The 10204-nt window shown below is 36.5% G+C and overlaps 1 long non-coding RNA gene across 1 annotated transcript; it reads left to right on the top strand.

Annotated features, from left to right (window-relative positions):
* Nucleotides 1-6449: 6449 nt before the first annotated feature.
* Nucleotides 6450-9092, top strand: LOC140136628 (uncharacterized). Its single transcript, XR_011856709.1, has 3 exons — nt 6450-6652; nt 7859-7944; nt 8593-9092. It is a non-coding gene; the product is annotated as an uncharacterized lncRNA (long non-coding RNA).
* Nucleotides 9093-10204: the final 1112 nt, after the last annotated feature.

The following is a 10204-nucleotide window of genomic DNA, read 5'->3' as shown; positions in this document are numbered from 1 at the left end:
TGATTTTTAAACGTTTTACAATCTTCGTAAATGTTTTCATTTCGTGCCCAAAATCACCGTATAGGTGTTTTATTGTAATCTGACCAGAGTAATGAATAGAAGCTGAGAGTACTAAATTAAGAGAGGCGCTACTTCGATCGCTAAAGTGAGGACAGCGTGAGCTCGGTACCTGCGTAAGAGTCTGTTCGACAAAGGTGATTGTGAATTTGTAATGATATGAATGAGCAATCATGTGACGTAGCTACGAAAAGGATGATTGACAGCGCCGTATATGGTTCATTGGGCGGAGCCATTATGTCCATATTAGGCTGTTTTTGTGCAGACGTCACGCTCTGCGAACGGTACAAAAGGTGACTGATAGATCTATTACGGATTGGCAGCAGACAGATTGCGCTGTCCTCTGACCCTGACTGTTTGTCACGCAGACAGACCGTGACCTGGGTAAACACGTACAAAGCAGGGGATGCGACTGTGCCACAGGTCTTGTCCTCGGAATCGGTATAGGCAATTTGTACAGAGTGCCGCTAGCCTGATAGAAGCCGTTGCTCTGATCCGATCTCGTTGCACTGAGTGCCGGCACCAGGATGCTTGGGATAATTGTAGGTGGTATAGCAGGTGAATTTTAGGTGGTGAGCGAAAATATTTTTCCCCAAATAGTGGGTTTTCTGTGACTGTACTGAAACTGGAGAGGGAGAAAAGCCCAAGATTTGGGGATTGCATCCTCTCCCGGGTATCCTCTACCATGACGCCGCCACTGGTAGCACTTTGGTCTAACAATCGGCCCTGGATAGAACCGGTCTGCAATGCACCTTCTGCAGTTGTTTTGTTTAATTTTGTTATTCACTTACCTTTACAGTTGCAAAGTCAAATACCAATTGATTATACAAAAAACCCTTTAGATTAAGCATAGAGTATCCATGGAAATTAATCCAAATTTACCAGTCATATGTTCTTTTGTGATTTGAATTGACCTGGGGATTCAACATCAATTAAGTGCAGGTACTTAGTATTGGTAGTAACTCAATTTTCAAAATTTCCGAGTTTGGCCTCGGTGGATCAGATCGGGTCACATATGCGACTTAAAGTCACTGAACTCTATACAATTATTTGCCATTAGAGAGACCGATAACTTAACATTTGGACGAGGCAGTAACTTAACATTTGGACGAGGCAGAAGGAAAACACAACCGGTGATTTCAAATGAAGAAAGTATTTCTGCATTGACTTGCTGTATACGGAGCAAAGGAGAGTATCAGAAAATCGCGATTAAATCGCAATTTTTGTGTTGAAATGCAGAGTTACACGTTCAATGCCTTTATATTTTTTGCAATTCGCCGTAAAGGTGATGATGTAACAGGATTAATTACCATGGCAATAGGTTAAAACAATGTTTAAATATATCAAACTGCACTAGTACGTTCACGCGGTACCTCTGCATTGAACCATACATGTCAAAGAACAGAGATAAAGACCTGGATCGTAATTCTATAGAATATTCATGTCATGCTGATCACTCGCACAGATAAGTATCTTTGAAAAGAGCGATATTGTATTTCAATATTTATATTAATATTCCATGCCATGCCGAGTCTCTAGCGCTTGATTTGCAAGTTTGCTCCTAAAGTCTGATATTAGGTGCCTGTGAATTGTCACACAATGACCCGGACAACACTCCTGTTTAACAGTTCTTCGGGTTGATGTTGATGATTTTCAAAAGATTTCGTTTTCGTATGCATGGTGGCGCACCTCTCTGTTTTTTATGTCTCGTTCTTTTAAACATATCACGAAGTCCTTCACCTTTACACTGTAGTGCAAGTCAAATGCAGAAAAACACAGTTTACATTAAAGTTACCAGGTTATCCATTTAATCAAAAGCTATTGATTTGAATTGAGCAATTGACTTGTATACATGTAGAGAGCTCAAGGAATCGATAGTTACGAAATTTGTTGATGAAAAGTATTACCAGTTCAGGGTCTTTATTTTGCCTGTGCAATACAATCAATATGCAATAAATCATGACAACATCAAGATTGTGTCAGATTCCTACAGCAAGAACAAAATGTTGAAAGTCCTCAGGATTTCATTCTGCAGTTTATGAAGAGAGTTTGTAGGCTCTCTATGTGTTGGTCGTTATTGTGCTTCAAGTCAAGATACATGTGAACCAGTGTGCATAGCCAACAATGTGCTTTTGTAATAAAGCAATAAAGCAACGGTTTTGAGTACAATAATTGGATCAGCGCAGAAAGAAGACTGTTTAATGGGAAAAGATAGTGACTGGTGAAAGATGCATCATTGTTGGATATTGTCATCTGTGTGAGGATTTTATACGCAAATGATATATAATTTAATGTGTACAGTGGACTTTGCTGTACAGTGATTTTCGCAGGACAAGTGAATAAGGATATACACCAGCCATCCAGAACATTGCAACAGAACTTTGTAGAAGAAGACTGCCGGTTGAGTAGCAAATTAGAGTGATTTATTAATTGCATGTGCATTTAGTGTTCATGTGTACAATAGTTAATAACTTTACTTTACTTTTCATTAAAGATTCAGATTTTGTTAACGGAATCTAACAGTGTGTTATTGTTATGCACATTCGTGTGAATTTGGGTTAAAGGTGATTTTGGCTTTGAGTCATTACGGCTCGTAACAATAGCACGAACTGTATTGTTGACAATTGTATGGTATCTGCGTCCAAATTTTACTATACAAAATACAACATACATGATGTAATACCAATACTTCGGTACTTGGGAACGAATAGAGCTTAGAGGCTTGCATGCGAGGTAAAAGGTACAATAAACCTCTAAACCCTTAAATGATTTCATTGCATTTTGTGACACTTGTGTAATCTGAACAAGAATGCTTTGCAGCTAAAAAAGAAACTAATAAAACGTTTGGCTGAACGTGTGTGCTCTCTTTAGATGCATTTATTCCCCGGATCAACATGCTACATGATGATCATGTTAAATACTTCCCGTCCGGCTGAGCGGGATATAAAGGTATTGTTTAAAAAGTCTGGTACATTTAAGATTTCTGTCAACAATGACGGTGATTATTTACAAATTTGTTGAATAATACTAGTCATGTTTGTTTTTGCTTGAATGCATTTGTTACTTATACTTGTCAAATCTTTAGATGAACTGATACAAGTTTGGAGAGTTTCTACTACATTCTAGATTATGTCGATTGTACATATCGTGGAATTGATTAGGCTACGCCACTTGTGACATCAACATTAATGACAAGTGATGTATAACATACTGTTTATTTGCTTATGTACTCCCACGATCAGTTGAATACGCTGATGGTTAACAAAACGAGCCGAGTCCATTTTGTGTATTAAATAAATGTAAGTTTTATTTGTATAATGATGTTTGCATTCTATTCGCATTGCCCAAATGACGTCCACTCGAATTCATGTTGTCAAAGTGATACCATATTTCAAATAGCAAAAGCAATGTTGATGACATCATGAGAGATGGGATGTATGTCTAAAGCTAACATTAACACTCAGTGGCTAAGAAGATACGACTGGTTGTAACCAATGAGCTAGCGCGAATCATGCTGCTTTGGAAACTGATTGGTTAAAAGTAAGTGGTTATCACTCCGTGACTGAGTGAAATTCCAGCTTCATCTTTTCTATGTACAGGTGATTTGGCGAAGTAATATATTTCCAGCCAACCGAATCCAAAGAGGTGCATTAGCCCGGGTAATGTCCTTTTCACTACCACTGAGCCTATAACCCACTGCCATATTCACTACCCCCCAACTAAATTGGCAACCATGAGAGTTACCAAATAGCGCGGAAAAGGGGTAATTTTTTTACTAGTAGCAAGGACCGCAAAATTGGCAAAATAGGGGGTATTTAAGTTGGACTGTCCGCGAAATTTGACTGTGAAATCAGCAAAATAGGGGGTATTTAATTTGCACTGTCCGCGAAATTTAGATAAAGGGGTACTTGAGAAAACCTAGTAATTTTATGGCAATATTTAGTGTCATTGGAAAAGGGGTGTTTGAAATTCTATTCATTGAAAATGGGTGTTTGAAATTCTAGTCATTGAAAACCACAAAAAAGGGGTTGTTTTTGGCAAAATTTTGTCCTCGATTTTGTATGAAAATGCGGGTAAATGTGATGAAAAATCATTGCAAAGGGGGTCTTTGAAAGATTTGGTAACTCTCATGGTTGCCAACTTTTGTGTTGAGTTGGGGGGCCGGGATTCACTAATGACAATATAATCACATTCTAGCCACACCCAGAGTCTTTGCAATTTAAATACATTTCGTTTTATCTTGTATGAAGAAAATAACAAAGTTATGAAGAAATGACTTATAGCCACTTGCATCACACATAGTAATTGTAAGGCAAACACAATTGGCAACAAATTATGGCAGCCATGAACTAAAAGGTGGCAAGATTCGTAGAATTGAAAGCTTTCCTCAACATCAATATATTTTTCTAAAAATGAAAAATCAGCTGAAAGGAATTCGTGACAAGCAGTACTGGTGAGACGATAACCCACAATTATCTTTAAATTGTTTTTGTTATCTTTAAATGCGAGCCTGACAGATTATAACATATCAATAATTAAAAATTTGAACTTCACCATAAATCCATTATCATGTAATCAAGGCAAAATCAATAGTAATAATAGCGTTATGAGGCACACACAAGCCTGACAGCAATAATGAATTTAAAATCCCAGAAAATACAAACTCAACCTTGAAAAATAGATTCCTGATTCAATACTGATCAACTACATTCAACTGTCTTCATTCACTAATGGATGTGGTATAATGGAACTTGGTCTTAATTTTTTCTCGACCTCAATTTTGTATAGCAAAACCCGGATTACGTGTTTAAGTTTAAAAGTTAACTGATTTCAGAGAATGTGAAACATGGAGATAGTAGTTAAACATGGTTTTTGCATTGATGTGTTTTGTCCAAAAAAACCTTTGACACGTCAAATTATCACAATACGTGTTAGTATAGTCGATATAATGACACTGAAAATCACAAGTTCGCGCTTGAAGTACCTAAACTGGCCTCAAAAAGAAACTTATAATTTTTCACAAGGTCATATCTTAAAATCCTGTCTATAAAAATGAACAAAAAAACACACAGGATTACTTCAATACTCTACTCTAAACCCATGTCAGTAACCAAGCAGTTGTCCAACTGACACAACAGCAAAATGCACTGACATGGAAGTTCCATCGCTCGAAATAAGGCGCGTCTTTGCGTCAAATACCTGTCAAAGTAGGTGCGGACCCGCAAATGTCCTACGGTACGGGTCCGCGTGACCCGTAAAAATTGAACCAAGCAAAGAGCAGAAAATCCTAGTATTGTTGTTCCACTAGAAAATCTGATGCACATAATACGTACAGCTCCCTGAGTACATTTTCATTTTAGTTTCCCATCAAGTTTTCAACCCGGATCGCCGTAGCTAATTCTCTCTCTTGAAATTTCAAAGGCAACTTAGGCAAGGGTCTGGGGTCGGACCCTTGAAAATTGGTAATGACCCTTAAATATCTAAGACAAGGGTCCGGAGGACTCTTGGATTTTTGTTCTTATTTTGAGGCCTGCTGATGGAACACCTTTCTGGACCACATTCACAGCCCAACAGATTTCTTTTGCTGGGTTCCAATTATTCGCCGGTGAATGTGGTCCCGGAAGATGTTCCGTGTCAGTGCATTTTACTGTTGTGTCAGTTGGACAACTGCTTGGTTACTGACATGTGTTTAGAGTAGAGTATTGAAGTCATCCTGTGTGTAATTTTTGTTCATGTACAGGCGAATAATTGGAACCCAACAAAAGAAATCTGTTGGGCTGTGAATGTGGTCCAGGAAGGTGTTCCATGTCAGTGCATTTTGCTGTTGTGTCAGTTGGACAACTGTTTGGTTACTGACCAGTGTTTAGAGTAGAGTATTGAAGTCATCCTGTGTGCAATTTTTGTTCATTTTTATTGAGAGGATTTTAAGATTATGACCTTGTGAAAAATTATAAGTTATAAATTTTGCGCGTTAGGTAAAACGTTTTATATAGTAGTGAAGTACCTGCCTCCCTGAGTGCCAAGTGACATACGCCACTGTACTAACACAAAGTCTAGACCTAACTCTACGAGTATCATGAGATCATGGTGGTCTAACGGTTAGTGCGTTCAACTCATGATCGAAGGTTCGAAACCCGCAGAGCTAACGCGTTGTATCCTTTGGAAAAGACATTTTAACTCCATTGTCCTGCTCCACCCAGGCAAATGGTGTGATATATCCTTGTGACAGCGGAATGAAATTCAAAACGATTTGGTCTAAAAGGCTCTACACAGCAAAAAATAAGGAGTAAAGTGCTACCGACTAAAGTATGTTGATTAAAAAATAGACCAATTATTTACTCATCAACGAGTAAAAGACGATATTTGACACAACAAAAAAAAAAAAAAAAAAATGGTCAATGGAAAGAAGTAAAATATTTTAATCGCCACATTGTATTTTACTCAAATCGCGTAGTAAATTCAACACGCGGAGTAAGTTTAATTCGACGACGTATTAAAATTCATGTCATCATGGCGTATAAAAGCGGAGCCGGGATGCGGGTGCAGTGTCTGCTGGTGGAATGGAGTTTGTCAGCAGTACAACCAATGTTTGAAGGTACTAATTTCATTACTATTATTCATAACTTTATGTCCATAAATACCTGTTACACAATTTAGAAATCTTATTGTATGATTTGAACCGGATATAGACAGGTTTTTAAGTTAGTTAAGGGATCCAAAATGAGCGTTTATTGCGTTTCGACAGTATTTTTTGTGGGACATGAGAGCACTTCAGACCTATCGAATTGCATTCTGAATACGAAGCATGTCTTTCTGATATCAAATAATTTTCATTTTTTTTAAATCACAATATAATACAAATTTTATGACAAATTATAAAAATTTGATATTTTCCAAATTTTGATATATAACAGTCCTCGAAGTAAATTATATAAATCTAATGATATATTCTTAAAGTGTATGTAGCAGGGAGGAAAAGCCGACGGTCAATTGAAAATTTTGACCTTTCATATTGAAGATATGGATTTTTTTCCCAAAAAGACCTAATTTTTTTTTTTTTTTTTTTAAAAAAATCCATATCTTCAATTCGAAAGGTCAAAATTTTCAATTGATCGTCGGCTTTTCATCCCACCTACATACACTTTAAGTATAAATCATCAGATTTATAAAGTTTACTTCAAGTACTGTTAAATATCAAAAATATCAATTTTAATGATTTGCCATAAAATGTGTATTAAATTGCGAATTTCAAAAATCAAAATTATTTGATATCAGAAAGACATTCTCCGTATTCAGAATGCAATTCGATATGTCTGATGTGCTCTAATGTCCCAAAATAAATACTGTCCAAACGTTCATACCCCAGCCCTTAAGCTTATCAGTAATTGTCATCGGCTCACCATGCTAGCTGTGTATTTGCGATCGTAACTAATGTACTAGTCTGAGCAACCTCGAAGTACATTACGCTGATGTGGACCAGGCCCGGGGACCAGGGGCGTACATGTAGCAAGCGGATAGGGTGGACAAAGTCCATGGGCCCCGAGCAAAAGCGAAAATGAAGTGGATAGGGATCAGGGCTGATAAAGGAGATGTTTAGAAGGCCTCACACTACTCCTTGTCCATATGCCCCAAAGCTATTGCTACGTCCCTGATCCTGATGTTGACTCGTGCCACATAACTTTTTTTGCAGTTATATGTAGTAGGAGAGTGAAACCATTGCAAAATATCACTTGACATTTTTTTCCATAGCCAGTTTTCTTTTTCAGTGCATTTATAATATTGATCTATATTTTACTTACAGATCAGATGTGACTTTGGGATTTTTGTGCTGCCCTACCTCTTTCCAGGAAAGGTATTGAAGAAAGATGCACGAACGTCAGTCAACAGGTAAATTTCTATCAATAATGTTGCATTTAACTTGCCAATTTCTTTGTGCATTTCAGAATACATGTAGTTCATTGAATGTGTAGTTCATGAAACCTCAAATGCCAAGGGAAACCCCCTATATAACCCCTTATCCTCACCGACAGGTGTTGGCTATCGTGAACTTTGAATAATCAACCGCGAATCTTATAATTATCTTGTTTACCATTTCTGTAAATTCTTGTCTCCTAAAGTTTGTGTCCCCTTGAAAATAGCATTGCCCGCTATCACAGGAATAATAATATAATAATTATAAAGATATTTTAAATATTTGCAAAATCGCATGAAAGTAGAAATGCCAATGCAATGGGTGATTACAATGTAAATTACATGTAAATATGTCATATTTGCTTTAATATTTCAAGAATTTCAGCAAGAGTTTTCATTTTTGGTTATATACCATCTGACCAATTATAGACAGTTTAAAAATAAGACATGCATACATTTAGTTATTTGTGTTTTAAACCTTCCATCTGCTTCATCACTTTCGAGTACCAAACAAATTTTGATTTATGGTTGATACAATGAAAAGGTGGTGGATTTCACTTGAATAGTCCCAATCCATGAAATTAATGTCCTTTATTACATTTTCTTTTATTTTACATGTTTCAGGAAGGCACAGCTTTGGACTGGTTCCTCGCCAACTTTACTGGATGCACGCTGCCATTTATATACTTGTGAAGCAAGTTGAATCCAGAACTGTGTTTTTATATAAATGGATAGGCAAGCTTTTTCAATGCGCAACAGTGATGAAAGTTGTAGAACTTGTGGACAAGATATACCAAATCCTTCACATACAATGACTTAGCATATCCAGTACAGGCTGATCACTGCTATTTGGCAGTTCCTGGACACTATATCAGCTACTAAAGAACCTGGTAACATTAGACAATTCTTGAGTGTTAAAACATAATGAAGTGAAGACTTAATTTCTGTCCCATTTAAAACACTCAGCATCTATAACATTAATTTTCAAATGACTTTTTCACATCAAAAGTTTTGGGAGAGGTGACCGACTTCTATTCTATGTTTGCTCACATTGGGTAATGAGACAATAGACATGCTATATTGTGATTTATTTGATACCTATTTTGAAAATAAAACCAGGAAAAATGCAGAATATTATACTTAATTTTGTATTCTTTTCATTCTTTTAGTTTAAAATACTGCTTTGTTCCAGCTGCAGATGGAGCCACAATACAACTCGAATGTGTTTTTTGCTTAATATTTGTTGAGTAAAATACGTTTCATGTTGCTCAAAATGTTGAGTAACACTTTACTATTCATCATTTTGCAAATCTTTTCACTTAAGTTTTAATCAAATAATGAGTAATCGTTTTAATCAACACTTGCGTAAACCTTTACTCAAGGTTAAACGAGTAAATGTTTCCTTGTTTCAGAGCAAAAAAGGGAGCTACTCAATATTGGGTAAATTTTACTCAACAAAAGTTGAGCAAATATTACTCCAAGTGAAAGAGTAAATTTTACTCTCATCTTTGAGTAAAAAGGGAGCTACTCAATATTGAGTAAAGTTTAATCAACATGTGCTGAGTAAACAATTAATCAACCGAAGCTGAGTAAAAATTACTCAAAATTCGACTAGCTCCCTTTTTACTATCGTGATGAGTAATATTTTACTCAATATTGAGCTTTTATTTTTTGCTGTGTATACAAATGCCTACATTCAGTTTTTTCTGTAACAAGAACCAATTTTCTATTTATATAATTATGAAATTTTCTCTTCTTCGAAGTTAATGTTATTATACCATGGATTTGTTTAATTAATGGCATGGCATATACTGGCCTTCGTCTTAATTAACGTCTACAATAAACAGGTAATCCCACGTGTCTACTAATTGAGACAAATTAGCGCTTCCTCTACTTCTTGAAATTCTTGCCATTCCAAATCCATGTTTGCGTCACAAAAATAACATTAATGAAAGATAATGGTACACGATTGCCATTAACGTCACTGAAGCCAGAAATGCATTAAGTATTCGTGTATGATATTAACTCTGATATACCTTGGGCACAAGGGTATACCAGATATACCCTTGTATACCCTAAACCTAATCTTAACCCTAATCCTACCCCTAACCATAACCCAAACGTACCCATAACCCTAACCCCAACCCTAACCCTAAAATACAGGGTGAGCAGGGTAAATCAGAATTGTATCTAAACACAGGGTGCGCAGAATTGTACCCAAAATTTACATGCTTTT

Source organism: Amphiura filiformis, chromosome 16 (assembly GCF_039555335.1).
Source record: "Amphiura filiformis chromosome 16, Afil_fr2py, whole genome shotgun sequence".
In the NCBI taxonomy this organism is placed as follows: Eukaryota; Metazoa; Echinodermata; class Ophiuroidea; order Amphilepidida; family Amphiuridae; genus Amphiura; species Amphiura filiformis.
Note: the sequence above shows the minus strand (reverse complement) of the source record. Positions and strands in the feature narration are given on the sequence as shown.